Source organism: Engraulis encrasicolus, chromosome 2 (genome assembly GCF_034702125.1).
Source record: "Engraulis encrasicolus isolate BLACKSEA-1 chromosome 2, IST_EnEncr_1.0, whole genome shotgun sequence".
NCBI lineage: Eukaryota > Metazoa > Chordata > Actinopteri > Clupeiformes > Engraulidae > Engraulis > Engraulis encrasicolus.
The window spans coordinates 27,241,760-27,255,920 of record NC_085858.1 but is presented as its reverse complement, the minus strand read 5'-3'; the positions used below and the strand labels follow the sequence as shown (position 1 = coordinate 27,255,920).

Below are 14,161 nucleotides of genomic sequence, written 5' to 3'. Positions count from 1 at the left end.
TGAATACATATCCGCGGACACTCTGAAGGCGGGTAAGTCAAAAAAGTAAACCACTGTAGGGCTGTTTGCATTTATCATGACTTTCCTAGAATCACATTTATATCACCCGTTTCGTTAGTGTACTTAGTTTTGGCATCAAGGCATACGTTTTATGAGCAAGAGGAGTAAGCTTAGCTGGCTAATTCTCACCAATTCAAACTGGTTAGCGGCTAATTATCGATATAGTCTCCTTGTTTTAACTATTGTTGGGAGTTTGGAAGCTGTCACCCATGTTGTACTGTATGCATGTTTGCATGTGTGACATTATTTTCGGTTACTTTGCGAGTTATAGCGAAAGAAACTACCTGGCAGCCCATAACGGGCAGCTAGCTAATTTATGCTAGGTGACAACAGCTGGTTCATTAACGTTGTATTAGTTCTATGCATTGACGTTGCGAGACCCGTGTGCGTCTGATTTCAAATGTATCCAGGACAGTCGTAGATACCATCAGTAGCTCTACACACATCAATGACATCGGGGAAGTAAAGTTACCGCTGATTTCGGTGTGTGTACGGCCACAGTAAATGTTGATTAGCCGGTGGAACTTTTCGGTTTGAAAAAAGACGAGACGTGAGACTGCGTGACAGAAGGGGCTGTGTGTGCTTGTGTATGGGTGCGCGTTTGAATGGGAGCGTCGTGTGTAGAACTAGATGCTGCAGTTTGCAGCTGGTTTGATTCATGTCGTGGGTCACTTACCAATGTATGTAGGCCTAATTGGCTATGACCTTTGAAATAGTTGAAAGTAAATCCCAGTAGTATCTAGTGAAACACACATGCAAACGCCCTTCTGTCCCTCATTCCCTCAAACTCGATCTTCTACATTTGTTGTGTAAAAAGGACATAGCAAGTTTTTTGTATCAATGCTCACTTTAGGATATTCCAGTGCATTTACATTCAATATATACTGTACCCTGTGTGAGGTAGAAATGCATATTGTTGCAAATATAAATACTGTTAATTTGTTATTTTTTGTGATTAATCATTTACTGAATTTCTTTGTAGAATATGTTACTATTATTTGGGGTTTTGTTCTCTGCATAACTGTCTCTTTCACCTATATTGATTCCTCAGCATTCAAGATGTGTGTAGGGTCCTCACCTCAGCTACCTCTCACAAGGTGCCCCTGAAAAAGGTGATGAAAGTTTTTGTGTAGTATCTAATCTATGACTATTAGCTCGTGTGTGTGTGTGTGTGTGTGTGTGTGTGTGTGTGTGTGTGTGTGTGTGTGTGTGTGTGTGTAAAATCTGTTGTAATTATTTTACATTTTTCTCTGCATAGCTGTCTCCTTCACCTATATTAGTTTATCTGTCTTTCTGGTCACAACAGAAATTCAAGACGTTTGGGTCCTCAGCTCAACTGACCAAGACCTTTGCTCATTGAAGGCATGAAGTAATTTGTGATGCCCCCACGATTGCAGTTTTTTAAATCCAGATGGCTTGCTCTTTTTAACATGTGCGAGGTAAGTTATTTGTTGATTTTTTTGTGTGTTTATTTCCTCATTTTAGTAAGACCATCAGGCCTTTTTGTAACCTTTGTCACAAGTCTTAAGTTACAAGTATTTTGTAGGTATGTGTTTTGTGCCCTGTTTCAAGTTAAGTGCCAAGTTCAAGAGGATCATGACAGTTGGTTTGCTGTTGAATTTCTTCTCAGAGCTGGATGGTCTTTCAACAACACTGCTCCGGGTCTTCAGCAAGAAAGGTGCTTCTCATGCAAGGAAGATACAGAGGATCCTGGTGCCCATGACTCAGGTAAAACATGCACACTGCCATGCATCACAGTAATGCTAAAATTTCAAGATCTAATGTAATGGGGAGAAGTAGGGTGTCTTGGATCATATTGCATTTCTCCCACTAATTTCAATCCTTCAGCCAGTTTTGAACTCATTGTCTTCACCTCAGTTCTAACTACAGCTGGCTTTACACACAGCAGTCCTGGGCAATGATATAACAGTCTTTTGCAGGTCAGTTGATGTGGTTGCTGCTCTGTTTTATTATTATTTTATTATTTTATTTGATTCTCATGTCTGTCTGGCTTGCGATTCCCATGAAATGATCAGGGGAATTAAAGGTACACTGTGTATGAGTTTTAGTTGTTTATTTCCGGAATTCATGCTACCCATTCACTGATGTTACCTTTTTCATGAATACTTACCACCACCATCAAATTCTAAGTATTCATTATGACGGAAAAATTGCTATTTTCATACATGAAAAGGGGGATCTTCTCCATGGTCCGCCATTTTGAATTTCCAGAAATAGTCATTTTTAGCTGCAGAAATGACTGTATTTGGGCCATACTAGAAAATATTAGTTTATTACTTGGTAAGCTTTCATGAAAAGGTCAAATTTGGCAATAGGCAGCCCAGTTTCAATTAGCAGCGTAGTTGCAGTACCTTTTTTGACCATTTCCTGCACAGTGTACCTTTTTAAGGTCAGACGTCACATTTTGGCATCACTTCAGTACGTTTGGAACCAGGGCTGAGTGCTGAAATGGTACCGAGTACTTGGGGCTAATGGAAAAGTGTCAGAGCTGCACCATGCCATATCAAACAGTGACGTACTGTACCACTTCACTGCCAGTACCAACGATACACTACGCTACTTGATAAATGAGATGTGTCCTTTGTTTAATGTGGTTGTACCTGTACTGTGTTTATTCTTCCTGTTGGTTAAAATGTTTTTCCTGCATGTTTGTTTCCTGGCATACATTGACCGGCCCTCATACGCAGACTGACAACATTGATGTGAAGAGGGAGTGCATGCTGAGGAGCTGACGGTCTACCTGAATGAAGAGCCAGACAAAGTGGTATGTTACAACTCGGCAGCTAGATCTGTCTTTTTTGTTATTAAGTGGCATAGGGAGATCGCACACATCAGTGACCTGCGAGGCTCATTTTGTTGGGCTCTGGTGGGCTCCTCCTGTGCTACCTGACATGTCTCCTGGCATCTCATCCACGTTCTGGACACTGCTGGAGGACACACCAAACCTTCTTGCATTGATGTGCCATCTTGGCCTCAGTTATGTGTTCTTTGCAAACACGAATCTGCCCAATTCCAGCTTTGCTAAAGCACCCTCACATCATCACAAACCCTTTGCCAAATTTCACGTTCAATCCAACACCAGTCATCTCTGATTTGTAGATCTCTGCAGGTCTCTATCTACCCATGAGGGTGTTGCACTTGCTGTGGCACATTGCGAAGGCCGCATTACTGAAGCAGCAGAAGTTATCTTAGAAGAAAACTTAAACTCAATATAGGTTTTAGTTCTGGAATACGATCGTGCTGTAGGGTAATAGTTTTCTCATAGTTTCACCTTAGACAACTCCCCCTTAGGAGACCAAACTTTGAGCAGACTCTTTTGCATTGGATGGGTGGGGTTTGACATATCTTTCTCTCTCATGCAGTTTTTGGTTGACAATGTGCCTAAAAGGGCCAATATGTTCAAAATACTAATAATTGTGCTGGTGGGGCAGCCGTGGCCTAGTGGTTAGAGAGTTGTTTTTTCAATCTATTGGTTGCAGGTTTGAATCTCCCCTGACCTGTCACTACATCTCCATCCATGGCTAAAGTGCCTAAGGCAAGGCACCTAACCCCACATTGCGCCAGGGCCTGTAACCAATACCCTGAAAAGTAATAAATGTAAGTCGCTTTGAATACATGAAAGCGTCAGCTAAGTGTAATGTAATGTATTGTAACAATTTTGCACACTGTATACTTAGCTGTATGTGTAAAGTTTCTCACCAACACTCGTGAAAAGATCATGACCCTGTTTCTCAAAAGCACCGTTGTTAGTTAGCGACTTGGTATTTTGCCAATGGGAAATTGCATGCAAGCAAAGTTTTTACTGTAGTTACCAATGATGCTGTTGAGAAACATACTCCAGAATGGGGTCATAGCCACACCAAAAACGAAGAGAGGTAATTGAACATCAGTTTGATCTCACATCAATTGCCTAAACAGGCAGTGTGAGGGCACACAAGTCAACATCCTCCTCATACCTTTCATAAACTATACTAAATATACTACTATACTACTTTTCCCATCTCTGGGTGTGTTGGGGTGGACAGAAATGCCCCAAACTTGCGCCCACAAATACCGCTTACGGCTTCAATCATGGGTTTTGTTTACTGTTTTCCAGGATGTTGATCTGGACGGTCCAGCTGAAACGTATTGTCTTCGTGTGCGTGTGATCGGCAGAGAGTCCTCAACGACATTGGTAACGTACCTGTGGCCATTGCAGTGTTTGTTTTGGTTTATGCTCTTAATCTCTGTTACCTTCCAGAATGGAAGTACACTTTCAAATTTCTGTTTCATTCTAACCGTCTGTTTCATCAGTTTTTGCACTGCTTTTAAATGTACACTGTGTAAGATTCTTAGTTGTTTATTTCCAGAATTCATGCTACCCATTCACTAATGTTACCTTTTTCATGAATACTTAGCACCACCATTAGGGTGCATCAGTTGCCCCCTATGAAAAGATATGGCCTTGGCCCTATAGTAAAAATGTTCTACACCCAGTAAAAACACACTGTGTAAAATATTTTGAAATTTGGATGAAGTCTACCGGGGCCACCAGCCCCATGAAAATAGAAAATAATGGTGATAGTCAAAATCTTGAATAGAAACAGGGCTGGACTGGCCATCTGGCATGGCGGGCATTTCCCGGTGAGCCCCGCACCCTCGTGGGCCCCCATTGTTTTATTTTTTACATATCTGAAAATAGGGGGCCATGAGGGTGCGGGGCCCACCGGTGAGTCAGTTCTCCGGCACTAATAATAATGAGGGGTCCCCCTTAAATCCGAAAGTGCCCGGGCCCTATTTATCGCCCAATCCAGCCCAGAATAGAAATGGACATTTTGCTGCATAAAGCTACCCAATAAAAACATATTGCCTCAGCTGTGTGATAAAAAAAAAAATTCTATGCACAGTAAAATCACTCTGTGGAAAATGTGTTGAAATTTAGATTAATTCTACTGGGTCCACCAGGCCCATGAAAATACAAAACAATGGTGATAGTGATGGGCAACCTGGATTCCAAAGTCCAGTGCCACATATTCCAAATATAGCCAATATACCGTAATGAACCAGCTGACCCACTGCCAGTATCAAGCAAGAGATTGCGAAGTTGTATGACTTTTGTGTGCTTCACCTGTGGGCCTAGGATTGTACAGGTAGCTGTTAATACCTGGTGGAACATCTGTACTAAAGCTGTGAATGCTCCTTGGAATGACTTGTGTTTTTTCAAGAAATCCCTGCAGTAGTTCAATAGAGTACATACAATACAACTGTATGTGATGTTGGAAATAGTGGCTTCCCAAAACCTGTACTTAAGTGGGCAGTCATGGGTGAGCGGTTAGGGCGTCAGACTTGCATCCCAGAGGTTGCCGGTTCGACTCCCGACCCGCCAGGTTGGTGGGGGGAGTAATCAACCAGTGCTCTCCCCCATCCTCCTCCATGACTGAGGTACCCTGAGCATGGTACCGTCCCACCGCACTGCTCCCCATGAGGCGCCACTGAGGGCTGCCCCCTTGCACGGGTGAGGCATAAATGCAATTTTGTTGTGTGCAGTGTGCAGTGTTCACTTGTGTGCTGTGGAGTAATGGCACTCTTCAATACAGTTGTATTGACTGCCTTGTAGCCTAGGCATTCCAAGGAACATTCACAGCTTTAGTACAGATGTTCCTCCATGAATTGTAGGCCCACAGGTGAAACACGTAAGGGTTAACGTTCGGCGAGAAGGTCGCTACGGGAATAGCAGCACGACAGAGAGAATCGGGTCTTGTTCTCTCTGAAGTGCTGCTATTCCACAAAGCGACCGACTCGCCGAAAGTTAACCCGCTTATTATATGGATATACTTAAATGATTCACACATGGCGGGGACATTTCTTTAGGCCTATTTAATGTTAAGTCTATTATAGCTTTTAATGTCAAAAGATTGTTGCTGCGCAAAACAAAACAGTGCCGTTGTGGAACACCGCTAGGCAACAGCTAGGTAGCCAGGACAACAGGTGTTGTCTATCACAGCAGCTGATTAGAGTCTTGTTGAAAAGTCGCTTTAGCAGTGAAAAGTCTTGTTGCCATTGACAGCGGTCTGTTATAGACCAACCCGTCCGTTATCGAAAAATAACAGACGTGCGAACGTTGGGGAGCCCTGTTGAAATGAATGGAGCATTCGACCGATGACGTCACACCATATAATAAACAAATATAACAGTCATGCAGCTTTGCAATATCTTGCTTGATACTAGCACTAGTAGATACTAGTGGTCCAAGGCAGCAAGGAATTGATATTGTGTTGCAAAAGAGCAAATTTGCCTAAATATAGCAGTTTGACCATCAGTCTGTCCTGAGACTGAAGTCAGCGTAAGTTGATCGACTGAATACACACCCTGCTTAGATATTCCTTCTGTTTGTGCTCCCAATACAGGTGATTTCACTAATTACCTCATCAACCTGGCTTAAGTGGTAATTAGGCTCAGCTGGTTCATTATATTGGCTGGGGCAAATGTGTCACGCGGTTTGTCCACCTCTGTTTTAAGACAATGGCAAACCTAGATTCAAAAGCTACAATCCAGTGCCACAGATTTCAAATTACCTGGTTTTACCTGTCCAATGGGGCACCTAAGTCTCCACCCCTTCCGGGCGGCTTATGGGGCTGGCAACGCAAAAACTTTTGACTGGGCTGTAATGGACTGATCAAAGCTATTTTCCGACCCACCTTGCATTTCCCCGTCGATCATACATATGCTGTGCCTCAGAATTAATAACAACCAATGGTGTGCTTGTTGACTTCACTTGGCAAGCGATTTTTGAGTTGTGTGTGTGCAAAAATATACAATTATTTGGACTACACAACAGACGTCGCATGTCCGACGTGCAGCCACCTACCTCGGTTCACGTCAAATATGCGAGGCGTACGTGTAGTCTCTAACATAGTTTTGCACAAAAGCTAAAATAACGTTTCTTGCGTGTCGAAAATGAGTGGTCTTACGACGCAAATCCAAACCTTTCAAATTCACTGTCATCATATGTGAAATCCGAAGCACATGCCAAACGGGATGAGGATTTAGCTTGACTCGCTCCATTAACTCTCATTCAAAATTTTGAGAGCTCCAGCCCCATGGATCGGAAGTAGAAGGGCGTGACTTAGGTGCCCCATTGCCCTAACTGGAAAGGTAAAACTAGGTATGTCATTTTACTACTCTTGTCAAAACTATGTCAAAACTACTCTTCTCAGATGACACTGCCATTGTGAGATGTATTAAAGATGGGCAGGAGGGGGAGTACAGGGGCCTGGTGCAGAACTTTGTTAGATAGTGCGGGACCAACCAGTTGCAGTTGAACACCACCAAAACCAAGGAAATGGTCGTTGATTTCTGTTGGTCCACCCCACCCCTTGTGCCTGTATCTTTTGAGGGGGAGACAGTGAAAACAGTCTGCACCTACAAATACCTGGGGGTACATCAGAAAAGTAAATTAGACTGGTCAGTAAATTCACACGCAGTCTAAAAGAAAGTGCAGAGTAGGCTCTATTTCCTGAGGAAGTTGAGATAATTTATGTCTGCAACGCACTCCTGCAGATTTTCTACCAGTCTGTCATGGCTAGTGTGCTTTCCTATGCTGTGGCATGCTGGGCGGGAGCATTAGGAAGAGAGATGCTGGACCAGAGATGCAGGGATCATTGACATTGATTACATGGTGAGAATGAGAATGGCGGGCAAGGATGATGGATGACACCTTTTTGACACAGCCCAACCACTTGTATGACGTGCCGTCCTGTCAGGGGCGCCGCTAAACATTTTGGGCCCCATGAAAGATTCAAATTTTGGGCCCCCTAAATGACAAATTTTGTTATCAGCATCCTTCCAGCGGGCCTGTCAGTGCTGTCAGGCCCTTAGAATCTGTAACAACTTTCCCCCCCTCGCGGCACCCATGCGTCCTGTGTCCAATGGAGTTGCCATCCTCCAGATCATGCCCATGTCAATTAGAGCAACATGGGGTTCTTTAATCGCAATAGGTTGGACGGAGATCTTCTGGATGACCTTGCTCCCTTGCATCTTCCTGTATATGCCATTGAGGTTGAATAAGGTGAATAAGGCCACACGTTCCCCAACAACATGGTGTTCTTGCAGCTCAGGGAGCTAAGGTTGACTGTCTTGAACCAGGCTTATCACTACTTTTGAGAGAACTTCTGTCCATTTCAGCAGCTCTTGCTTTGAGTCCCTCAACAAGCTTCTTTATGCAAGAATGCTTGGAAAATGTCCTATGAAATGTTCTATGTACTAGATCAGTGGTTCTCAACCTGTGGGTTGAGATCCCCTTTTGGGGGGGTGGGATGTCAATATAAGGACCCTCAATTTAAAAGACCATCACCAATGGAGTAGGGGTCCCCAGTCAAAATATGACTGTTTTGGGGGGGTCACGACCTAAAAAGGTTGAAAGCGACTGTTCTAGATGGCAGCCATCTTGAATTTCACGGCCAAAATTAAGTTGTATTATCAAAATGATGTCAGATTTGGAATCCTCATGGTTGACTTGTATGAAAAAGTGTCTTCATACATGATTCTATGTCATTCAGATCAAAAGTTATTTTTTTAGAGATGGCGCTGGACGCCATTTTGAATTTGCCTCTCTAGTAAAAAATGCCAGGATTTCTGGGAGGGACATGGGGGCTAAATCTTTTCTAAAGGGTCCATAGAGGTCAAATCAATCATCAAAACATCCTTGCCAGAGGATGGTCACGGAACCTCACATTATGACCCGACTAATCAGCAGTTTAATTCTCATCAACCACAACCCTTGATATTTTTTACCTTTCAGATGACTTCTGCATAGCCTACTTGTAATTTTACTGTCCATAACTGAACTCAGTATCAGCAGACCTTTCATTTGAGCCTAATATTAAGGCTCTCTGACGATTTTGAAAAATTGACATTTAAAGAGCCAAAAGTGGCAGCCATCTTGAATTTGAAGGTCAAAAATAGGTCAAATCAATAAATCTACATCATTTGTGAATTGACCCAAATAGTTTCAAAAACCATTTATTATGCAGCACTGTGGGCAAAACCATTAAAAAGTAAATTTCCCGCTTGGCTGGCAGCAGCCATTTTGGATATAGGGCTCTACAAAAATTTCCCCACATTTTTGTGAGGGGCACCCCGGCTCATTTTTTTATTTAACCTTCATAGATGACAAATCCAGTGAGAAACGAATCTTTCCTCCCCACGGTCACGGAACTTCTATAAATGACCCAACTATTTGGAATATGTGGCACTGGACTTCAGCTTTGGAATCCAGGTTGCCCATCACCATCACCATTATTTTGTATTTTCATGGGTCTGGTGGACCCGGTAGAATTCATCTAAATTTCAACATATTTTACACAGAGTAATTTTACTGTGCATAGAACATTTTTATCATACAGCTGAGACAATATGTTTTTATTGGGTAGCTTTATGCAGCAAAATGTCCATTTCTATTCCAAGATTCTGACTATCACCATTATTTTCTATTTTCATGGGGCTGGTGGCCCCGGTAGACTTCATCCAAATTTCAAAATATTTTACACAGTGTGTTTTTACTGGGTGTAGAACATTTTTACTATAGGGCCAAGGCAATATCTTTTCATAGGGGGCATCTGATGCACCCTAACCACCATCATATTCTTAGTATTCATTATGACTGGGAAAAATTGCACTTTTCATACATGAAACTGGGATCTTGGCCATTTTGAATGTCAAGAAATTGCCATTTTTAGCTGCAAAAATGACTGTATTTGGGCCATACTATAAAATATTTGTTTATTACTTAGCAAACTTTCATGAAAAGATCAAATTTGGCAATAGGCAGCCCAGTTTCAATGAGCAGCATAGTTGCAGTACCTTTTTTGACCGTTTCCTGCACAGTGTACCTTTTTTTAAGAGTTTTTAGAGAAATTGAGAAATTAATCTTTCTCATTTGCACTTGAAGAGGTACCCTCATTTTGTATCTTGCTTTGATCATTACATGTGCAATGAAAAAATAAAGGCAACTAATTCTTCAACTTTATCGTGTGTAACTTTATTGTAGTTGGTCTTATAGGCTCAACTGGAACCAACTTACAACTGACGAACTTGGCTGACATGCATATTGGTAGATGTGTGTGCCTTGAGGTGTTTTCTAGCTTGATCTGAACTGATAAGGACAACAATGAATGTTTAATTAATTAAGGTATATTGATTTTATGATTGACTTTTATTATGTTTGATGTTCATGTGGCTTGACAAGTATTGTCTTAATACAGTTAATTAGATGTGTTGAACAATCCAAACAATATTTTGTTGTGGGAACATAAATATATTATGGAAAGTATTTCCATCCAATTTGATTATGCTACCATAGCAAGATGTTGCTTTGTTGAGTCTATCAATGTAAATACTGCTGTAACTACCCCATGAAGTTGGTTCATCCAGACCTAAACCAAATATGTTGGAGCAACATGTAAAAGTTATGATGGATTAACCCTTTCTATTAAGGTTGAAATAACCTTTAAAAGTTATGTTGGCTGTACCCCTTGTAATTAGGTCACAGTTACACTTACATGTTATGTTGATCCAACATATTGACCTTAATGTGACTCAACAAAAACATTTCTTGCTAAGGTAGCATAATCAAATTGGATGGAAATACTTTCCATAATTTTTTTATGTTCCGCCAACAAATAATTTGTTTCTGTGTAGATAATATTTGTTAATTACTTAGTAAACTTTCATGCAAAGATCAAAGTGGGCAATAGGCAGCCCAGTTTCAATGAGCAGCATAGTTGCAGTACCTTTTTTGACCATTTCCTGCCCCTTTAAAAGTAGTGATTAACTGGAGCTCTGATGTAAATATTTATATTTACCTAATGTATGCGTACTAGCTCTTTGCTTCACACCACCATTCACATCACACTGCTCACTTGTTGGTCCTGTGTGTTTGTGTGTGTGTTCGTGCGTGCGTGGGTGCGTGTGTGTGTGCATGTGTGCATGTGTGTGTGTTGGCGTGTGCTACGGAGTATGCTAAAGCTCACACTATTCAGTATTCAGACATGCCGCTATTCATACATTGATGTCAATTGTCTGAATACCGGCACGTTTACCACCGAAATCTGTCATTTCTGGGGTTTGTGCTCCATTGCTCAGGTTTTTTCAGTCTGGTGTCTGAATAGCGGTATGTCTGAATTCCAAAAGCCGACGTGAATTGACATCTACAGTGACAAAAAAGACCTTTGAATTCCTCATTTAACAACTTCCACTAAAATGAGCTTTCACTCAATCCTCTAGAAAAACGGAGGTTCACCCCTGGTAACATAGACATGCTGCGCTTCCAGGCGGTGTGTCACAGACTGCGTTTCCCAATTTACATACACAACGCAAAGCCCGGAGCGAATCAGGAAGACACTTTACGTCACTTTGAAAAAAGGCGTTGCCCACTTGGGGTTTATACCCGCCCATACCGTAGTTTCCGTAGTTTTCAAAACAAGCGGCGGTTAGTAGCACGAAACCTCGACTAGCCTCAGCTGGTTGCTACTGTCGGATACACACAGAGCAAGGGGAGGGAGCCAATCAGAGATGCCTAATTTTCACGTCACAGATGTCCATGAGAAAGACCAGGAAACCCTGTTGTTTGTCCACAAGCCACTTTACTAGCCTACAAAGACGGCTTGAAAGAAAGAAACCATAATTTGTTTTAAACCAAATCGATGCATGATGCATCCAATAATAATGAAAGCCCAACTGGGAAACTCCGACTCCCATTGTCATTGTGACACAGCACTCCACTGCACACAACGAAATTGCATTTATGCCTCACCCATGCAAGGGGGCAGCCCCCTATGGCAGCCCCCAATGGTCGGGAGTCGAACCGGCAACCTCTGGGTTACAAGTCTGACGCTCTAACAGCTTACCCATGACTACCCTTTAATGGTGAACACAGCAATATTGATGAAATGACGATGAAAGTAGACCTTTAAGTTAGTGACAGGCAGAAACCTTTCTCACTGTTTTGTCACTCCGGGGCTTAGCATATTTTAGCAGCAAGTCTAGATGCAGGCTAATCCTGACAGGTGTCCTCCTGCCATCTCCGGCTAGTGACACCTGCTGATGGGGACACAGAATAGGACAGGATCGATTAACCAATAAGAGATTATTGTGCCAGAGCAGCTCTCAGTCCACATACTGGCCTCAGCACCCACGCTGCCCTCTCTTCGCTAAGTGTGTATAGATTAAAAGTCCTTAAAAGTCCCTCGCAGTGCAGCCCTTCACCGTCCTTCAACTTGAAATTGGCGTACCTGCCAATTACCACTTACAAGGCAAAGCGAGGCAATTGTATTTGTGCAGAGGTGATCTGATAATGACAACAGGTCTGTAACCTTGGCTGCCATCGGAGACGGCTTTTTGGCTATCTGCACGAGGAGGAATGGCCACATGACCACATGACCTGCTCATTTTATGTATCTTATTCGTCAATGCTGGCAGTGCTGCAACTGTACACTGTATGCAGATGTTTTTCATTTTTTCTTTATGTCTATTGGAATACTATGTGCTACTAATATGCTTTATTTTCTTTATTTATTTAGCTATTTTTATTCTTACCAGCCTCTTTGCAGCACTTTGGTCAGTTTTGTACTGTTTTAAATGTGCTTTAGAAATAAAACTTACTTTACTTACTTACATAATTCCTTGGACTGCAACCCGATTGAGAACTGCTGGTGTAGTATTGTCAACAGTCCACAGCCTTCTACAGCCCACCCCTTACCCCCTCTGAAGAATTTTGCGCATTCCATGTCCGGCAGTCTGTGGCCAGTAAGATGCGGGGCGGTACGCTAGCATTTGTACATGCTGTTGTGAACACAGTGAAGAAGATCATTGGAGTACCACTCCCCTCCCTGCAGGACATTTACACCACACGCCTCACCCGGAAAGCACTGATGATCATCAAAGACACAAGCCACCCTGCACACAAACTGTTCAGCCTCCTGCCCTCTGGAAAGAGGTACAGGCGCCTCCGTTCCCGTACCACCAGGCTGGCAAGCAGCTCAATGCACCAAGCGATCAAGTTACTGAACACTCAACCCACTCTCCCTCCACTGTCAGCCTCTAGCCAGCAAGGCCACTGACAACCCCCCCTCATCCCCCACCACCATACCTGCGACTGAACATTCCACCTGCACTACTATATTTGTGACTGAACTTTCAACCTGCACTAACTAAAAACATGCACACACACACACACACACACACACACACACACACACACACACACACACACACACACACACACACACACACACACACACACACACACACACACACACACACACACACACACACACACCCACACTGCATTTTCTGCACTAAACCCAATGTCAATTTTCTTCTTGGAGCAGGCGTCACTCTAATTATTAAATCTCTGAGGGTGCTGGCCCCACACACACACACACACACACACACACACACACACACACAGACACACACACAGACATACTGCTGCTGTTGTACTTGATAGACCTTTTTAATATTTATTTTTCTTCAAAATGCTACTACTACTATGTCAGAACGCTATAAAGGACTCTTTAGGAAAAGCAAAAAAAAAAAAAAAGCACAACAATTACCTCTTAATGTATGTTCTCTACAAGTCTTCTGTTGTCCAGTCTTGCACTTTAAATGTCTGTATGAGCACTGTCTATGTCCATACTGTCTTAAGTCCATGTATAAGTACTGTCTGTGTCTATACTGTCTATGTCCTTACCTAGATTAGTCTATGTCTGTATGGGAAAGCAAGAAATGTAATTTCAAATTCTTTGTATGACCAGTGCATGTAAAGAAATTGACAATAAAACCCACTTGACTTGACCTGAATAAATGCATCCAGTTGAATATTTACAATCAGAGGAGACTTCATGCACAAACTTTTGGGATACCCTGCAGGCTAATCTTGACAGTTGTCCTACCATCTCCTCATGGGCGGTTTTTGCATTGATTGTTGTGTAATAATTTGAAGGGGGGCCTCAAAAATGTTCTTCGCCCACAGCCTTGGATTTCCTGAAACTGTCACTGCATCTGCTTCTATTGTGGCACTGGCTGATGGGGACACAGCATA

The 14,161-nt window shown here is 42.5% G+C and overlaps 1 long non-coding RNA gene across 1 annotated transcript; it reads left to right on the top strand.

The window, feature by feature from the left end:
- The first annotated feature begins 1,511 nt into the window (after positions 1 to 1,511).
- On the top strand, positions 1,512 to 4,616 carry LOC134461720 (uncharacterized). The gene is made up of 3 exons (XR_010037379.1): positions 1,512 to 2,000; positions 2,769 to 2,845; positions 4,178 to 4,616. It is a non-coding gene; the product is annotated as an uncharacterized LOC134461720 (long non-coding RNA).
- The last annotated feature ends 9,545 nt before the right edge of the window (positions 4,617 to 14,161 follow it).